This window comes from Heterocephalus glaber, unplaced genomic scaffold, assembly GCF_053883595.1.
Source record: "Heterocephalus glaber isolate CG9 unplaced genomic scaffold, H.glaber_assembly_v1.0 deba00000546, whole genome shotgun sequence".
Lineage (NCBI taxonomy): Eukaryota > Metazoa > Chordata > Mammalia > Rodentia > Bathyergidae > Heterocephalus > Heterocephalus glaber.
Genome location: NW_028258147.1, coordinates 6672633 through 6692323, shown reverse-complemented (window position 1 = coordinate 6692323; position 19691 = coordinate 6672633). Strand labels below are relative to the sequence as shown.

The following is a 19691-nucleotide window of genomic DNA, read 5'->3' as shown; positions in this document are numbered from 1 at the left end:
TAGCTCAACGGCACTGATGCCTGCCTTGTATGTGCAAAGTTGTGAGTTCGATCCCCGATACCAAAAAAATAAAAAAATAAGATTTGCAATTCCCTTGCCTCAACCTCTCCAATAATGAGATTATAGGAGTACACCACCACAGCCAGCAACAAACTATTTTTTTTCCCAAAGGAAGTAGACTCCTGATCTGTTGGCCTCACATACTTGAACAAAAATAAAATCTTGGGTTCATTTAAAACACAAGAGAGAGGAAAGAGGAGGGCAGGGTGGATCAGGCCATTGAAGCCTGGCAGTTGGTCATTTTTAGGAAGACATTCTCCTGTGCTTCCCCCTCTTATCTGTCTGCTGTCATCTGCCTTCCTCTTGCATTAAGAGTCCTCCTCTCTTCTCGAATTCCAGCATCTTCTGCCCTCTCCTAAATCCTAAGGCTGGAGTCTGGGTTCACAAAGAGGCCAGGCCTGGGCCCAGATCAAGGACATGACCCACTTCCTTTCCTGTACTTCCTCTCCTTTCACATCAGTGACTGCTCGGGTCCTTCAAAGCCCTGGGGACAACACCGTCACCTCTAGAATTCCCAGCCAGCGGATGTGAGAACTCCTTCAAGGGAAGGTGACTGCTCACAACAGCTCAGCCAGCTCAGCAAGGATGACTGGGCTGGGGACAGACACTGCCTTGCTCCTCCACTATCGCCTCTTCCAGCCCAGAGACACTTGGCCCGAGTCTGCATCCTCCTCTCTCACCTACACCAGGAATTGAGGCAATGTGAATCCTGCGCTCTGCACTTATGGTCTTGCTCTTCTTAGCCGACCATTTGCAGTGTGGACTGTTAGTAAGGGTCACAAGATGGTGGCGACACTGGCCAAATTGACAGGGCATGTGACCCAGACTGGTGTCTCCCTGGCAGATATCCACACAGATGAATCCAGCTGGAGCAGGGGAGGCAGCACCAGGGAGGAAAAGGGGGAAGGAGGAGAAGGAAGAGAAAGAACTGCAGGGTTGACTATGAGTGTGTGAAGCCAGGCTGGGGGACTCAGCCCTGATTCTGCCTGGCCAGGTGGCTCCTCCCAGAGGTCTGAGGAGGTACGTGCATGCGTGTGTGTGTGTGTGTGTGTGTGTGTGTGTGTGCGCGCGCGTGTGTACTTTACCATGGAAGCCATACATGCAAGGATAAGAGAAACAGCAGTCCCTGCCTGAGCTCAAGACCAGGTCAGTCTGCTTGGGGCCAAGGGAGCATGAAGGGAAGGAACCCCATAGGCCCTGTAGAGGATGATGAATGGATCCTTGGAGGTTAAGAGGAGTGCTTTTGTGCTTTCTGGAATCTCTGCTTAGGGACATCACTTACTGGGCTGACAATCCAGATTTCCCTGGCTAAATGACTCATTTCCTAGTCAGTGAGCAACCTGCAAGATGCAGTTTCGATTCCTGCTGGGCTCTACACTTTCCGGTCCTATATAGTGGGCAGTGACTCCCTTCAAAGGAGGTCACAGAGCCCGGCCTGGTGACACACATGCCTTTAATCCTAGCACTCAGAAGGCTGAGGCAGGAGGATCACTGAGAGTTTGAGGCCAGTGCCTGGGCTACACAGTGAGTTCAAGGCCAGCCTGAACAATGCAGGGAGACCTTGTCTCAAAAAAAGAAAAAGAAAAGGAGGTCACAGACTCTGGAGTCACTTTCAGATAGTCACAGCTTCAGCTATAGCATTGGTGACTGTCCAAAGGTTTCCTGCATTGTGAGGCTCTAGTGCTGGCTTGGGATGCAGACAGGAAAGCCACATCTAATACGATTGCCAGGAAGGGGAGGCCAAGTTGGAGAGATAGAGGAGAAGGAAGAGGATTGGTGAAGAAAAGTAATGAATTCTGATTGGACATGATGACCTTGAGGTTCTGGGGATCATCCAAGTGATAATATTTGGATGAAGAATGTTAAGAAGAAGCTGCCGGCACAAAAGCCTCTCTCTGTCCTCTCTTCACAGGGCAGATAGGCTACTTTCAACATGGTCTATGTGAAGAAACATGGGCTGTTGGCAGAGCTCCCCCCAAATGAAGTCAGAGTTACTTTCTGGTTTTTTTTTCTTTTCTTTTTTTTTCCAGTACCTTGTATTTTCGAGGCAGGCAGCAGAACCACTGAGCTAAATCTCTAGCTGGAGTTACTTTCTGAGATGAAACTTAGGAATCAAGATGTGATAGAAGACACTGATCAAATACAGAAAGCAAATTTTTGTAGCAAGAGTGACTGACATGTTAGGAATACCCTGGAGACATCAATAGCCCTGACTTGGAAGGGGAGGAATACAAGGCCCCTCCTTTCCCAGCTGGGTGTCTGTTCCTTCTGACACCCACCTTCTAGGTGTGAAAAGCTTCTTGCTGACCTCTGGCCCTCAACCTACCCCGCCCTTCAGGTCTGAGGCTTGCAGGAAGAATTGGTCTCTGATCAGACTTAATTCCTCCCCAGCCTCTTCATTCCCTTCGAGCTCCTTCAGCCCAGACTTTGTCTTGCATTCCTGTCACCCCAGGTTATTCATAATTACTAATGTTTGTTTAGACTTTTCCATTTACCTTCATTTTCACTTGATCCTCACTGTGTGAGGTTGGCAAATCACCAGCAGTGGTTTTTCTTTTCAGGAAAGGTCCAGAGGTGTAGGCATTTGTCCAAGGTCACACCACACACTGCCCATATTTGAACCCGGGTCTTCTGATCCCTTTTCAGTCTGCTCTGACCTCAACATGCATGATTAAATTACTATCACTCTGCCCATTTTATTTCTTTTTTATTTTGGGGGTTTTTGAGACAAGAGTCTCACTTTGCAGTTCAGGCTGGCCCTGAACTCATTATGTAGCCCAGGCTGCCCTTGAACTTTCGGTGATCCTCCTGCCTCAGCCTCCTGAGTGCTGGGATCATAGGCATGTGCCACCATGTCTGGCTCCACCCATTTTAAAGTATCTTCACACATATGCCTTAGTTACATCTAGACTCTTATATGTCCACCCAACCTCCAACTTGGCAGCCTATGGAAATTCTACTTATCCTTCAAAGCTCTGCTTCACTATCCCTGCCCAGGAATGCATCCCCTCCTGCCCCAGGGAAAGCAAAGTCCAGAACAGGTGCATTTGTTCTGAGTGTACCTCGAACCTGCTGCCAGGCCCCTAAGGCAGAGGTGCCCACAAGCCAGACAGCCGGAAGAATGGCAGGTGCTCACCAGGCCTCATGTCTTGGACTACTTGGCAGCAACGTATGAAAGTTGTCTCATTCTCACATTTCCAAAATGACAGTGTTGTCACTGGCACAAGGACACTCCTTTGTGTCATAAAGAGTGTGTTCATCAGTCAGATGCAGTGGTGCATGCCTATAATTCCAACTACTCTGAAGGCTGAGGCAGGAGGATCACAGACTCAAGGCCAGCCTGGGCAACTTAATGAGACCCTACTACAAAACAAAACAATGAAAAGGGGTAGGGATGTAGTTTGGTGGTAGAGCACTCGACTGGTAAGTGCAAGGGCTTGGGGAAAACCCCCAGTACTGAGGAAAAAAAAAATTCAGATGCTTGCAACTCCTTAAGTGCAATCACCTTGCCGCCAAGAACCTGACTTCCGCTTTCATCCACACTCCATCGGTGGTCAGAATGGCACCCTCAGATGTGGGGTCAGTCACTCCTAAGAGCTACAGAGGCTCCCCTTATCTTTCCTAATGCCGGAGCTACACAGGACAAGTGGCCCTGAGCAACTGAAGGAGTTGGTGCTTCCCTCTGGAAGATGTTTCTAATTGCCTTAGGGCCTTGCTAATCAGGTCTGCCCTGGTGAAATTGGTGTCACTTGGGACCATTTCTAAACTACAGACAATCTCTTAAGTACAGCCACAATGGAAGATGGTATGAAGGCTCCTCAAAAACCCCAAACAGCTACCTTCTGATCCAGCGATCCCACTTCTAGGTATATGTCCAGAGGAATTGAAATCAGTATGTCAGAGGGACACCTGTACTCTCGTGTTCATTGTAGCATTATTCACAACAGCCAAGATATAGAATCAACCTAAGTGTCCATCAACAGATAAACAGATTAAAAAAAAAGTAGTATGTATGCACAATGGAATGTTATTTACCCTTAAAAATGAGGAAATCTTAGGATTTGTAACAATATGGATGAACCTGGAGACCAGGCATAAAAGACAACCACCACACGACCTCACTTACATATGGAATCTAAAAACTGAGACTTGTTGGATTTGGTAGCACATGCCTGTAATTTCAATTACTCAGGAGGCTGAGGCAGGAGGCTTGCCAGTTTAAAGCCAGCCTGGGCAACTTAGTGAACTCTTATCTCAAAAGGAAAGGAAAAAAAAAAAGACTAGGGCCACAGCTCAGTGGTAGAACACCCCTGGGCTCAATCCCCAGTACTGTTCTGCCAGAAAGAAAGAAAAGAAAGGAAAGAAAGAAAAAAAGGAAAGAAAGAAAGGAAGGAAGGAAGAAAGAAAGAAAGAAAGAAAGAAAGAAGGAAGGAAAGAAAGAAGGAAAGAAAGAAAGAGAGAGAGAGAGAAAGAAAGAAAGGCAAACTCAGACCTACATTCTTCTATGATCCCCAGGTTATCTGTACATAAATTAGAGACCCCAAGCATTGCCTGGGGACATAGTAAAGGCACATGTAAATAAATCTTCATTACTTCCATTTCTTCTGTGTATTTCCTTAAAAATCCCCAAAGGCTCTCCAAGCATTGTGCCTCTTTCTCAGTGGAAGGGAACTATGCAACATACAGTGACTCACCTTTCACTTTGGAGGCACTGCTGCAATGTGCCTCAGACTACTGGTTCCCGTTCCCCCATTTATTATTTTTTTAATCTGCTGCTGGAAATTAAACCCAGGACCTCACACATGCTAGGCAGGTGCTCTGCCACTGAGCCATATTCCAAGCCCCCATGCCCCAAAATTTTACTGAGGTAAAAATTTTTGGTTGGTTTTTTCTTTTTTAGTACCAGGGATCAAACTCGGGACCTTGTGCTTTTGAGGCAGGCGCCGGAACCACTGAGCTAAATCCCTGGCCCAGAGGTAAAAATTTTTACTGAGGTAGTAGTCCCTGGATTTTTGTGGATTTTTCTCTATTTTCCAGAATGCATAGTCTCAGAAAAACAGCTAAGGCACTGCTACTTCTTAACTTTTAGGTCTGATCCCCATTGTGTCACGAACAAGGCAGGAACTATTGTGAGATAGTGAGACAAGCAAAGTTCCTGTGTATGAAATTGTAACAGAGTCAGAAAGTTGACATAACCCTGAACAAGATTGTGAGGATGTACTGATCTGTTGCGCAAAATAAAACATTTCTCAGTGTTCTGGGCTCATCTGATGAGAGAAAAAAGAAAGAATAAATAAATGGTTGCAAACAAATGGAAGAGGTGGTGTTTATTTGGTCCGGCAAAGAGACCAGATTCTGAACACCAGGAGTAAATGAAATCATCACTTTATCAGGCTTATGATGATCCATTTTTACTTGATAAGTCACATATTTTTGTCTTAAGAAAAAAAATGTTATAACCTGACCTCTTGCATAAGTTAGGATGATTTTAGCTATAACAGAAAACTCAACACAACAAGAAATCCAAAGGTAGGACAATTATAGGCTTGGTTAGTTCAGAACATAAAAAATCATCAAGGACCCATTCAGATTTCTTCCATCTTTCTACTGTCATTCTCCAGATACTGGTAACTCCGCTCATTTTGCAAAATAGTGACTACTGATACACAAATAGCCTCCTCATCATCTCCTTTTATCCAGAGATTAAAAAAAAAAGGAGAGTTGAGTCCCTATTTGGTGACCCTTTCTAGCAATGTCCTGAAGACACGCTCACTGTAGGTGTCCACTTGTCCTGCTAGGAGGGAATCTTCAGTGTCCACATAGTCTGGGTTAAGGAACAGGTTCTATTAGGGAAAGGGGATGCTTATGAGGGCAGGAGAGGCCTGTGTTCTTCCCACCACCCCACAGAGTTGTGCCTGGGCCAGGGTGCTGCTGGGCCCACAGCAGAAGTCCATGTTGCAGTGAAGGATCTCTTGTCCCTGTGAAAGTCCTTGTACTAGAAAGTAAGAAAACCCAGCATAAGAGAAGTCCTTTAGCTGGTCCAGGCTGCAGGGGAAACAGCTTTGCCATTTGGCCCATTTGACCCAGAGAATCCAGCACTTTGTGAAGCCCTAGAGATGGATTGGGATACATCAAGCAGCCTACATATTCCCTTTCTTCCCTGCAGGAAGGGCCACACTTGTGCTCAGCTTTTCCAGCTCTGGAGGGAAATCCAAAGGCAGCTTGCTGCCAAGCTGTGTGTGTGGGGTGCGGCAGCTGATAGGTCCTTGGGAGTGCCAGCTGCACAGCACCTAGAGAACCAAGTCACAGGCTACTGCAATGCTGCCCAGCAGGGGACAGCGTCCACTGGGCCTAGGTGGAGCACTCCTGCTGAGAGGAGGGAGCTCCAGCTAGTTTATTGTCCAGGCCACCCAGAGAGGACTCCAGGGCCAGCTCTACCTTTCAGTGACAAAGATTAAGGCCAACTTCTCCCAAAGCCCCAGGGTAGGTTCCTCATTCACCTCTAGGGCCAGGCCTGGATTTCACACTCCCCTCTAAAACAACCAAGGCCTATGTAGACTAACCTATGTTCACCATTTAAGGTTGAGGAGATTCAAGGCATAAACCTCCCAATACCTAAACAAACCAGTGTTCTGCTGACCAGATAAGAGAGGAGGTGGTGGCTCTGGGGTGGCTACATATTGTGCCTTCATATTCCCAAAGTTCTCATTCTGACTTGTGGCCCAAGAAAGTACTGTAGTCCCCAGAAAATGCTGTCAACTCAGAGCTGGTATCCAACAATCTCTGAGAAGCATGGATATTCACCTTTCCCAGGGTACAGTTATCTTGGTGAATGGTCATTGGTCCCTTAGGAAAGGTTAAAAGGATTATGCACAGTGTATTTTTGAGGTCATTAGGGGCTTCTGTTCCAAGTTCATCCAGGCTCTAGATCATTTAGAGGCTCCAGGAATTGACTCAGGTCTGGGAATTGGCTTTGACTTTCTGCCATGGTGGCTCAATTCAACCTCTGTTCCAAGTTTAATCAGGGATGGGGTGGGGGATCCTGGACATTAAACCCAAGACCTTTGTACTGAGCTCCATCCCTAGCCCTTTTTATTTTGAGACAGGGTCTCACTAAGTCACTAAATTACCAAGGTTTGAACTTGTGATGCCTCTACCTCAGTCTCTCAGAGTGCTTGGATTATAGCACCCGTGCACCACTACAGCCAGCTCTGAGCTTAATGTTTTATCACTAAAATTATTCATTATACCTCTGTCAATCAGGTAAGATCTTTTTTTTTTTTTTTTTTTTGAGACAGGGTCCCACTATGTAGCTCAGGCTGGCCTCGAACTCACAGTGATAATCTACCTCTTTCTCCCAAGTTCTAAGATTACAAGTATTCACCACCAAGCCCAGCAATCAAGTAAGAATTTAGCAGTCTCCCTCTACCCCTTTAAATCCTAGGCTTCCCAGACAAATCGAAAACCAGTGGCTGGGCCTGGTGGCACATGCTTGTAGTCCCAGCACTCAGGAGTCTGAGGCAGGGTTGCCACTAGTTTGAGGCCAGCCTGAACTACATAGTGAGCTCATGGCCAGCCTGAACTACATAGTGAGACCTTGTCTCAAAAACACCAAAAAACAGCTGGCTGTGGTGGTGCATGCCTATAATCTCAGCACCACGGGGGGCTGAGGCAGGAGGATTGCTGTGAGTCCCAAACCAGCCTAAACTACATAGTGAGTTCAAGCCCTGTCTGAACTACCTATCGAGACACTGTTTCAAAAAACCAAAAAGGGGTGGGCAATTTAGCTCAGCGGCACTGTGCCTGCCTCGAAAGCACAAAGTCCTGAGTTCGATCCCAGGTACCAAAACAAAACAAACAAAAGAAACCAGGAAAAGTGCTAGCAGTTTGGAGCAGAGTTACCCTCATGTTCACAGCCTGATTTGGGCCTCATCAGAGACCTCAGCCTCTTTGCTGCCCTTCCTGTGGCGCCTCACTCTCCTTTTACCTCTGCAGTCTTACCAGAAAAGCAAGATGGAGAAAAACCATCTTCTCTCCTCAATTTTCCTCTTGTAGTTAGGCGAGTTTCCTTTGATAGCCAAGAACAGTGGGCTGGGCTGGGAGGCACCCACCGCAGGTGGCAGCAACCTGGACAGAGGCCATTCCCAGGCCTTGGCTGCCTGTGTTTTACAACCTGCCACATACTTTTGGCAGATATGCCTGCTTTTTTCTAATTATGAAAATAATAGGGCACATTTAGAAAATATAGAAAAGTAAAGAAAAGCAGGCAAAAAAATTTTAAAAACCAAAAAGCCAACACCTATAATCCTGCCACCCAGGGGCAGTTCCTGTTAACATTTTGATATACCTCCTTCCTGGATTTTAAATGCATTTTTCTGTAGCTGAGATCATACTGTATATATAATTTCATGCTCTAATTTGTCTGCTTGTTACAGTATTTTCCCATATCATTAAAAATTGCTTGAGGGCCGGGCATTTAGCTCAGTGGTTTCGCCACCTGCTGTGCAAGTGCAAGGACCCGAGTTCGATCCCTGGTACCAAAAAAAAAGAAAAAGAAAATTGCTTGGGCTGGGGATTAGCTCAGTGACACCAAGCCTGCCTCCAAAGTGCAAGGTCCTGAGTTCAATCCCTGGTACCAAAAAAAAAAATATATATATATATATATACTTGAAAACATTAATTTTTCCTACATTAGTTTTTTGAAATTATAAAAGTAATAGATGTTCACTGTAAAGAATTAAAATAATTCAGAAGTAGATAAAGAGGCAAAAATTTCCCTTTACTCCTTTGTTCTCTCACACCCCAGAGGAGACACTTTTCACAGGTTAGCTTTTATCTTTGCAGCCCTTTTATGGTCTTACAGGAGCTCTCGTACTCATACAAAATTGCCTTTTAAAAAAATGGTTCTACAACTAGCTTTTGGATGTTATAACATATCTCACAGACATTTCCTTATCAGTACATAGGGACCCAGCGCTCTACAAGAAAGCCACCAAATATTCCATCTGCAGTCTTGCCATTCCCTTTGAAGGGACATTAGGATTCACCACCGGAACACATGGGCGTTTCTCATGGAGAATCAAAACAAACAGGATATATATATGTACATGGATGTATGCACACACATGTGAGATATTTCTATGGGAATTGGCTTCCATAATAGAGGAGGCCTAGAAGTCCCAGCATCTGCTGCATCAAAGCTGGAGCCTGGGGAAACCCAGTGGTGTCATCTGGTACAGCACAAAGGCCTGAAAGCCAGGGAAGCAGATGGTGTCACTCCTGACCCAAGGCCAGACTGAGAAGAGTCGAGGGCAAGACCCAAGCTCTGGAGGCTCAAGAATCAGGCATGTTGGTGTCCCAGGGCAGGAGAGAGGGACACTTGGTTCCAGGAGAGAATGACTTTTCTCCCTCTCCACCTTTGCATTTTCTCTGGGCCCTTGAGGACTGGATGGGCCTCACCCACATTGGGGAGGGGAAACTTTCTTTACTCAGTCTCTGATTCCAATCCCAGTGTCTATGGAAACAGCTTCACAAATATAGGACATATTAGAAATAGTTACGTGGGCACACCTTAGCCCAGGCAAGTTGATGCATCAAATTTACCATCACAGTCTCCTACAAATGGAATTGTGTGGCAAGTGAGATGTGTAATCTTAAAACTGTAATAGATGCTGGAAAATTACCTTTTTGAAAGGGTAGCCCCACTCACTGTGTCCATTGTTGTGGAAACCTACCATGGCTGTGTGCTTGTGTATGGCTTGATAACCTGGTAGTTAAAACTTGGGTGTAGAAGCAGACAGTCTTGGGTTCAGATCTCAACTCTGCCACTAGTTAGCTATGAGGTCTTTGTGAGTTACTTAATGTATTTAAATCTTAGCTTTCTCATCTATAAAATAAAAATTATAAACTGGTGCAGTGTGGCTCATGCCTATAATCCCAGCACTCTGGGAACCTGAGGCAGGAGGATTACAACTTGGAGCCTAGTCTGGGCAATTTAGCAATTTAGTGAGATCCTGTTTCAAAATAGAAGGGGGTGGCTGGGGATGTAGACAGATGTGAAGGCCCTGAGTTCAAGCCCTGGCATGAAAAAAATATATAATAATTGTAGTCCTATTCTGCTGGGTTATCTTGAATATTTTTTTTAAATGAAATGTCATATAAGAAAGCCTGGTACCGAGTAAGCATACAATAAATGGCAATTCATTATTACTATAATTTACATAATCATTCCCCTATGGTTGACTATTTAAATTGCAAAAATTCTTTTAACAGACTGTCTTCAGTGAGCTTTATCAATCTATCCCCTTAAACATGTTAAATATACACTGTATTAAAAATAACTGAATAGGTTTTTAAAGTTTGAATATTTGATATTTAAACAATGTAACAATAAATATCACCCATGATCTCAGCCTCAATGTACCACTTTGTATAACTGAGTCCACCCTTCCACTGTCCACCCACAACTGGATGTAGTTTTCAGGATAATGTGTCCCAACCACGCTTGTATACCCCTGCTTCAGGCACATGTACATAGGTATTTGGTAGATTTTTTGTTTGTTTGTTTGTTTGTTTTTGTTTTTGGTACTGGGGATTGAACTTGGGTCCTTGAGCTTGCGAGGCAGGCGGCGGAACCACTGAGCTAAATCCCTGGCCCATACATAGGTATTTGGGAGCAGAGATGGAGAAAGTTCTGACACAATTACATCACAGAGCAGGCCCAAGGCCACACAGAATTTGAAAAAGCTATATTCATCTGAACAGATCCTGTATTGTTTCTTTGAGTTTCCAGAAGGTGACCCAATAGCCTGGGACCTAATGTCGACTTCTAGTCCCTCCAAGTCTCTCTGATTTTCTGAGTGGATGGTCTCCTGGGCTCTGCAAGTCCAAGTTCCTGACCTCCGGAGAGCTGAAAAGGTACCAACCACTCTGGAATTGCAAGAGCAAGTGGCACACAGGTGGCTTCCTGCCTTACAGATGCTGTTTATGGAGTGTGCAGAATTCAGTCAAAGGTGTTGGTCTTGGCATTGGGCTGACCCATTACGAGGACTAAGTGGGTTGCTAAAGTCACACGTGTAAGAAATAACCAAGTTTACAAGCACCCGGGCAGCCTGGCCTCTGCTTTCTGGTGGGCCTCACCTCAGGCATGTGCGTTATAGGAGAGCTGCACACAGATGTTTGGCAGCTGAGCAAGGATTTTGGGAGTTTACAGGAGGACAGGAGAAATCCTCAGGTAGTGGAAACATTCAATAAGGAGCCAGCCAGGCTCCCATTTGAACCTAAAGCTCAGAAAGGCAAAGGGGCCGCCTCTCCCTGTTAGTCATTCACCTTGGGGACTGCTACTCTGCAGATGGTCCAGACCTCTCTGAGATACCCAAGCATTCTGTGGCCAGCAGAGCAGCTCCCTGGGAGCTCCTTAACGGGACAACCAAGACTGCCTTTGCATAATTTTTTTTTTTTTGTACTGGGGATCGAACTCGGAACCTTGTGCTTGCGAGGCAGGCAGCGGAACTACTGAGCTAAATCCCAGGCCCTGCTTTTGCATAATTATTAATCTATACACAATACAATATGCAGTACATGCAATTAATTTTGCATCCTCAGAACCCGGTGGCACCTGTCACAACAGATGCTCAAAAAATGCCTGCTTTAGGCCGGGGATTCAGCTCAGTGGCACCGCGCTTGCCTCACAAGCACAAAGTCCTGAGTTTGATCCCCGTACCAAAAAAAAAAATGCCTGCTTTAAAGCTATTCCATGTCATTACACTCAGAGGAAATGTTTGTTTGTTATCACAGGTGTCCAAAAATGTCCCCCACAATGCTCATTGCATTAAAGGATTGATCCATGATGGGCTGTGGGGAAGTGATTGGATCATGACAGTTCTAACTCACCACATGGATGAGTCCACTGAGGAGATCATAATTTGATGGCATTACTAGGAGGTGATGGAATAGGAGGTGGAGCCTCATTGAGGGAAGTAGATCATGGGGTCATGACCTTGAGGAATATGTCTGGTCTCCAGCCCCTTCCTACCATCTCTTTCCTCCTCTCTGCACTTCCTGGCTGCCATGATGTGAGCAGCTTCCCTCCACACAACCCCTTTCCAAGAAGTTTCTGCCTCACCACAGACCTAAAACCAAGGGAGCTTGCCAAGCATGGACTGAAACCTCTGAAATTGTTAGCCAAAGTAAATCTTTCCCCCTTTAAGTTGTATCCTTGGGTATTTTGTCATAATGATAGAAAGCTAAAACAGGGCTGGAGATTTAGCTCAGTGGTCCCATGCCTGCCTCACAAGAGCAAGGTCCTGAGTTCAATTCTTGGTTCTGCAAAAAAAAAAAAGCTAAAACAATATTTTTGTGGCACACTTGAGTAAACCAGAGGGGACTTGGGGGGACATATATGTGGAGATTGATGGAAAAAAATAATTGTTTTCTTTCTTTAAAAGAACTATAAAAATGAAAATAAAGTCATCAGAGAACATATTAAATACTGAATTTGCATGAAATTTTCCAAATAAAATATTTCAAATTCTTAATGAGAAACCTGAGCTTGCTTTTATGAATATAACTTTTTAAAAGTTTTTAATGATATATTTTATTTAACCTAATATATCCCCACAATTATGGGGGGTTTTTTGGTACCAGGGATCGAACTCAGGACCTTACGCTTGTGAAGCAGGCAGTAGAACCACTGAGTTAAATCCCTGGCCCCTCCCACAATTAAGATTTTAACATGTCATCAACATAAAAATTATGTCTGGGATATTTTACATTCTTGGTTTTTGTTTTGTTGTTGTTTCGGGGGGGTTGAGGAAAGGTCTTCATATGTAGTTCTGACTGGCCTTGAACTCACTATGTATCCCAGGGTGGCCTCAAACTTGTGGGAATTCTCCTGCCTCAGCCCCCCAAGTGCCGAGATTACAGGTGCATGCCACCACACCCAGCACATTCTTGTCTTCTTACTAAGTCCTTGGCATCCAGTGTGTGTTTTACACAGACAGCAAATCTCACTTAGTGCAGCCACAGTCCAAGTGCTTAGCAGCCCTGGGCAGTGATGGTGGTAAAAATATAGCATGACACAACTTTTTCTAATGTTCTTTTTTAGAAATAACTACCAGTGAATATTTTTGAATGATGATTTATTCAAGTTTTTGGCAATTGCTCATCAATGAGAAATTTTACCCAAATAGGAGATAAAAATTTTAAAGCTTTTAAAATTACCCTGAAAAATTGTACAGCAGTTGAAATTATCTTTAAAGAGTTCAACAGCTTTATTGAGATTTCTTGTGCTAAGACAAAGGGTTAAACTTCTCCTACTACTCTTTTGAGACAACAGTGGCGCTCTGGAAGCAGCACAGGCACAGGCTGTTGGGGCCACACCATGCAGCAGGCTCTGATACCAGGCTGGGGCACAGGAGGGGGAAGGACAGAGGGGCATAGGCAGAGACTGATGTGGGACCATGGCCTGCTGCTCCCCAACCTGCACCCCACGCTGTTACTTTATCTGGATGCCAGGCTCCCAGGGTGCTTGGGATGTACACCCCAGCAATTCCTCAAACCCCGTCACCTCCACCTCTTGCCATGTGGCCATTCAGATGGTAGCATATTCTGGCATGACAGGTCTCAGCCCCTCTCCCTCTCCCTCTCCCTCTCCAGTTTTGTTGATAGTACCCATATACAATAAAATGTACCCATTTAAGGTGTACAGGTCAATGGGGTTTTTTGGGGTTTTTTCCGGTACTGGGGATCAGACTCAGGACCTTGCACTTGCCAGGCAGGCACCAGCACCACTGAGCTAAATCCCCAGCCCTTAGGTCAGTGGTTTTGTATCCATCAAAGTTGTGAAAAGATTTCAGTGTCTTGTCTGTCAAATAGAGAGAACTGTACATAGCCTCACACAATTTCAAGAGAGAAATGAGATAATGAACAGAGTGCTTTGCACTTTGTCCAGCACATGGTAAACTCAATAAATAAGTGATCGATATTATTTTAATGAGGAGGAGGATGACAAAGATGAAGATGAAGAGGAGCAGCCAGGGATCCCTGCCACAGGGAATGCTGAGCAGTGGCCACTGGCCAAGATGTGCTGCTGCTGCATGCTGTGTGTAATCAAGGTGACCCCAGCTCTTCCTGTTCCTCCTGCCTGTCCACAGCATGCACAGTCCGCCCACTAGACGCTCACAGCCCCCTCTGGGTAGAGCGGGCATGACAGGTGCTCAGCAGCTGCACAGGCTGCACCACAACTTAGGCAGGAAGTGGAGTGCAATGTCATTTCTGACACAAAATTCATGAGGAGAGAAATTCAGGTCTGCAGCAAGAGTCATTTCTCTTACTCATGTTTGATCAACCTATCTGTTCTCCTATGGCTATGGCTTCTTTTGTTCTCCCCTAGAAAAAAATTTATTTTCTCAAGATTATTATAATAAAAACAATATTTTATTGCTAATGTGTTTATAAACCTCTCCCCAAATGTAGTTTGTATGAAAATTCTACTCCAGGAGATATTTTAAATGTTTCACCACAAATAAATCCTAAATGTTTGCGATGATAGATATGTTAATTATTCTAATTTGGTCATTACACAATGTATCCATGTATTGAAATATCACATTTTATGGACTGGGGATTTAGCTCAGTGGTTCCAGCACCTGCCTCGAAAGCACAAGGTCCTGAGTTCAATCCCTGGTACCAAAAATAAATAAATAAATAAAAGAAAAAAAGAAATATCACATTTTACCCCATTAAAATGTACAATTTTTTTTTTGGTACTGAGGATTGAACTCAGGACCTTGCACTTGTGAGGCAGGCACAGCTCCACTGAGCTAAATCCCCAGCCCAAAAATATGCAATTATTACATATCAGTTAAAAACATAAATGCTGGTTCAGGGATTTAGCTCAGTGGTGCTGCTGCCTGCCTCACAAGCACAAGGTCCCGAGTTCAATCCCTGGTGCCAAAAAACCCACAAAAACATAAATGCCACCATGACATAGGAGATTAGGGCGTGGCAAAACTGGCTGGGGAAGTAGGCCTGACCTGTTAATTGAAGATCCTTGACACATGCACAGAACAGTTCCCAAAGCCCTGCATGTGGACTTCTTTCCTTAGAGCAGGTTTTCAACAGGACCGGCCTGGACTTGACATCAGCCTTAGGCATGGGATTCCAGCACTGCCTCTCAGGGCCCGTATGTAGAAGCTCTCACAGGTTTCCTGACAGCATAAAAGGACACAGATGCCAAGAAAAGCTTGCTAGCATGGCTCTCCTCACAGTGGTCCTCTCTTTCTCCAGGGTGTATTTTTATCTTGCATTTTCCTCTTTTCAGCCCAAGCTTGCTCTGCAGAGCCAGTTTCTCACTCACTCTTCAATTTTACTTTTTCAGATAAACTTTACCACTGCTTTTTGCTCGTTTCATTCAATTCTTTGTTTAAGACAAAAAGAACCTGGAATCCAACTCCAGAAGAAGAGGTGAGCAACCCAGAACCCAGTAACGTTTAACTGGCCAGCCACTTTTAGAAGGAGCTATCTGATAACATTTTGGCATAGCCAGGAGATTCTGATAACAACCTGACGTAGTGGCACACACCTGTGTTTCTAGCACTCTGGAAGGCTGAGGCAGAAAGATCGGAAGTTAGAACCCAGCCTGGGCAATTCAGTGACATAGTGAAATCTTGTCTCAAAATAAAAAACCGAAGGCCCAGGATACCACAAAAACAAACAACCATTAAAAAAAAGAAGAACATAAATGCCTAAGTAAATAAATTAAAAAAAAAAAAAAAAATATATATATATATATATATATATATATATATATATTGTCTTGTTTTGTTCCATTGTAAGAGATAGAATCTTGGTTTTTGCTTTGTTGTGTTCTGTTTTAAGAGGCAGAATGTTGCTATGTACTTTTGGGCTCAAGCAGTCCTCCTGTTTCAGCCTCCTGAGTAGCTGGAACTAACACCACCATGCCCCACAAGTGTATATGTTTTTAAATATAAACATGAAATCATGAGATAACACTGTTTTGCGGGATGCCTTTTTTTTTCTTTTTTGGTACGGGAATCGAACTTGGAAACTTGTGCTTGAGAGGCAGGGGGCGGAACCACTGCATGTCTTTTTTGTTGCAAAATATGTCTTGATTACATTAGTAAAGTGAGTTTCTTCCAGCTGCGTAGTATTCTTTGGTATGGATATATTGCTTTCGTTTATCAAGTCCTTTTGTTTATCAAGATACAGGTTATTTGATACATTGTAGCCGTGATTATGACCACAGTGGGAGCTGTGTTGTGCCACTCCCACTCCTAGGACCGAGGTGCTCATTCCCCAGCTGCCACAGTATGCACGGCATGCTACTGTCCCCAAGTGGAGTGGCCCTCAGCCCCTGGCATCAGAGGACTGACCCATGACTGTTTGTAGAGCAGAGGTGCAGAGGCTGGGCCCCTTTGCCCTGGTGGTGGAACTCTGAAGGTCACGCCAGCTCCAGAACTTTCCGTGACACCGGGTACAGGTGAGTACACCCTAGCACACTCCTCCCTGTGTTTGCTCGTCTCCCTCAATCCTGACCACTATGCAAACCATTTTCCAATAAATCTACACACAGGCCTCCGTTCTTTTTTTTTGTACTGGGGATCGAACTCAGGACCTTGTGCTTTTGAGGCAGGTAGCAGTGCCACTGAGCTAAATCCCCAGCTAGGCTTCCGTTCTGAGTTCTGTATTTTGGTTTGTTTTTTTTACGGTACTGGGGATCAAACTCAGGACCTTGCATTTGGGAGGCAGGCACAGCGCCACTGAGCTATACCCTGGCCCTGAGTCAATTTTTTTATCTAAGTATTTTTTTGTTAATAATTGTTACTGGAATCTCTTAGGAACAGATGTATCTTTAAATATATATATATTTTTTTTTGGTGCCAGGGACCAAGCTCAGGACCTTGCGCTTGGGGAGGCAGGCGGTGGCACCACTGAGCTAAATCTCTGGCCCTAAAAAAATTGTTTTATTACCACAGTACATGTTTGCAGCACATAATGTTTTCATTTATGTTAGGGAGCAGGAACATGCACTTAACATGTCTTAATCTTTTTATTCCCTCCTCCATCTCTAGATTCCCTTCCCATTTACAAAAGATCCACACATCTTTGAGGAAAAGAACCTTGACATGTCTCTGAGGGTTTTAGGCGTGGCTCATGGAAATGGAGTCAGCAGGTAGGAAGGGGAAGTGGTTCTGTGGGAAGGGAAGGTTCTGGTTTTGCTCCCAACCAGATAGAGACTAGTAAACTAGGAGTAGGAGGGAAAGGGAGGGGACAATGGCCTGGAGAAGAGCCAGTGGGCTGAAGAGAAGCCTGGACTGGTGAGAAAGGGCAAAGGACTTTTAAGAAAGGGGATGACCTTGCGTAGCTTCCTTGGAAAATTCTCTGATCTCCCCTCTACAGTCGTCAAATGAACTTAGTTATGTTATCAGCAGCTCTGGGTAAGCAAAAGTCACAGCAAGCCGTGTGTCGCCTCTGAGACACTTTATGCAGCCAAGAGTGCCGATAAAGACTGGGGAGCTGGAGACAGAGGCTTGTGAGCATCTCCCAGGCGGGAGCAGACGCCCGGCCACCCTTTTCTGTTCCTAGCAGGTGTGACCTCGAGGGGAATGTGTCAGTGCTGGTCTGCAGGTCCCAGGGGAGCCAGGGAAGAGACAAGTACCATTCACTTCCTGCTGCCTCTCTCCCTTCAGAGTATCAGAACAGGAAGGCCCAGAGGCTCAAAGTGGCACGGAGATGATGACAGCTGAAAGGGGAATAGTCACCCAGGAAACCGAAGAAAAGGGTGCTTTTGAATGGTTGTATTATAGCCAGCTAAATTAGGTAGAAATAGGCAGTTCAACAGGGAGAGGCCCTTGAGGAAGTTAGCGCAGAAGATGAGAACTGTGGTTGGAGGTGCATTTGAAGAAGGCAAGGCCTTGAGGTTAAAGCCACAATGGCCAGACTTGCATACTTCCCTAAGGGATCAATGGAAACGAGATTATACAGTAATTGGTACCACCCTGTCTTTTTACTTCCCCTTCCCTTCCTCTCCCCCCTCTCTCCTTCCATCTCTTGGTGAATTATCTTTTAAAACTTTGTATCCTTTGTAGCCTTTAGCTAAATGATGCTCGAAGTGAGATTATGAGAATGAAATGAATCAGTGCATATAAAGTATGTAGAAGAGCGCCTGCCATGTAGCACACTCGCTGAAAGGGTTATTATTGTAGTTGTTCTTCACATCTCACCATCCCCCCGAGCCTTCTCTCCCCTGCGCCACATTCCCAACTGGATTTCGGTAACATATGACATGCTGGCTGCTGTGCTCACTGCCTCTGTCAAGTGTCTCCTGCAGGGAGAGAATCTGATTTACATTACCTCAAAATTCAGGTTGTTCAAAACCTGAAATCAAGTGAAAGGAAACCCCCTGCAGAGTATTTAAGGAGTCATCTGGGCTGCCTGTCTGCCACAACCTTTGTGCCAACACTGAAGCAGCCTTTTACTGCCCCAGGAAAGAGTGCTGGCCCCAGCCCTGGGCAAAATCTGAAATCCTCTCTTCCAGAGGATTCCTTTAGCATTATTTACCTGTTCACCTGTGAGATCTCAGTAGGGTGGAAAGCTGTCAGCTTTGAAGCCTGAGCTCACACCTGGCTCCCATACCTGACTAGCTGGGTGAGGCTTGGGCAAGTTATTTAACTTCTGTGTGCCTTTGTTTCCTCTTCTGAAAAATGGGGACACTACAACACAAGGTTTTTTGGTTTTTGGTTTTTGGTTTTTGATACCTGGGTTTGAACTCAGGTCCTTGCTCTTACAGAACAGGCGGTGGAACCACTGAGCTAAATCCCCAGCTTCTTTGGTTTTTTTGTGACAGGGCCTCACCATGTAACTGAGGCTGGCCTTGAACTCACTTACATGGCCCAGTCTGGCCTCAACCTTTCCACAATCCTCCTGCCTCAGCCTACTGAATACTGTTCCACTCTACCTGGCCATGGTTGTGTTTTTGTTGTTTTAAATATAAAACATAAAATGTACCAACTCTGCTGGGCGTGGTGGCGAAGCCTGTACTAATAAAAAAAATTTTAAATTAAAAAAATAAACACATATTGCCAGGGATTTAGCTCAGTGGTTCCAGCGCCTGCCTTGCGAGTGCAATGTCCCGAGTTCGATCCCCGGTACCAAAAAAAATAAAAATAAAATAAACACACATGATTGTTTTTGAGGATAAAATGAAATAATGTGGATAAAGCCTGTAGCATATAAACTAAGTGAATTCCCAATGAATTAAGTTCCCTCTTCCCTCAGTTTCTCCCACTACTGCAGCCTACAGAGGAGTAAGGAAGGGTACCTTGGTCAGTGGGGTTTCAATTCAGACGCTGGTCCCACTCCTTATCATGGCCCTGGCCTGCCCCACCTTGGCCACTGCTCATCCTGATGTGGTTCTTTGGGGAAATCTTGTCTGGAGAGGAAGAAGAGTGGTCTGCTGTCCACACCAGTCTCCTCACAAGGAGGGGGGAGTGTGACCAGGGCCCTCCAGACGTGGAGCAGGCCAAGGGGTGAGCACTACAGGGCCAGCTTCCAACTTAATAGAAGGAGGTCACATCTGTCATTGGCTGTGAGCCTGGGACATATGAGGT

At 45.1% G+C, this 19691-nt stretch overlaps 1 long non-coding RNA gene across 1 annotated transcript; it reads left to right on the top strand.

Moving 5' to 3' along the window:
- Positions 1–16293: 16293 nt before the first annotated feature.
- On the top strand, positions 16294–19373 carry LOC110344267 (uncharacterized). Its single transcript, XR_002386731.2, has 3 exons — positions 16294–16561; positions 17154–17254; positions 17671–19373. It is a non-coding gene; the product is annotated as an uncharacterized LOC110344267 (long non-coding RNA).
- The last annotated feature ends 318 nt before the right edge of the window (positions 19374–19691 follow it).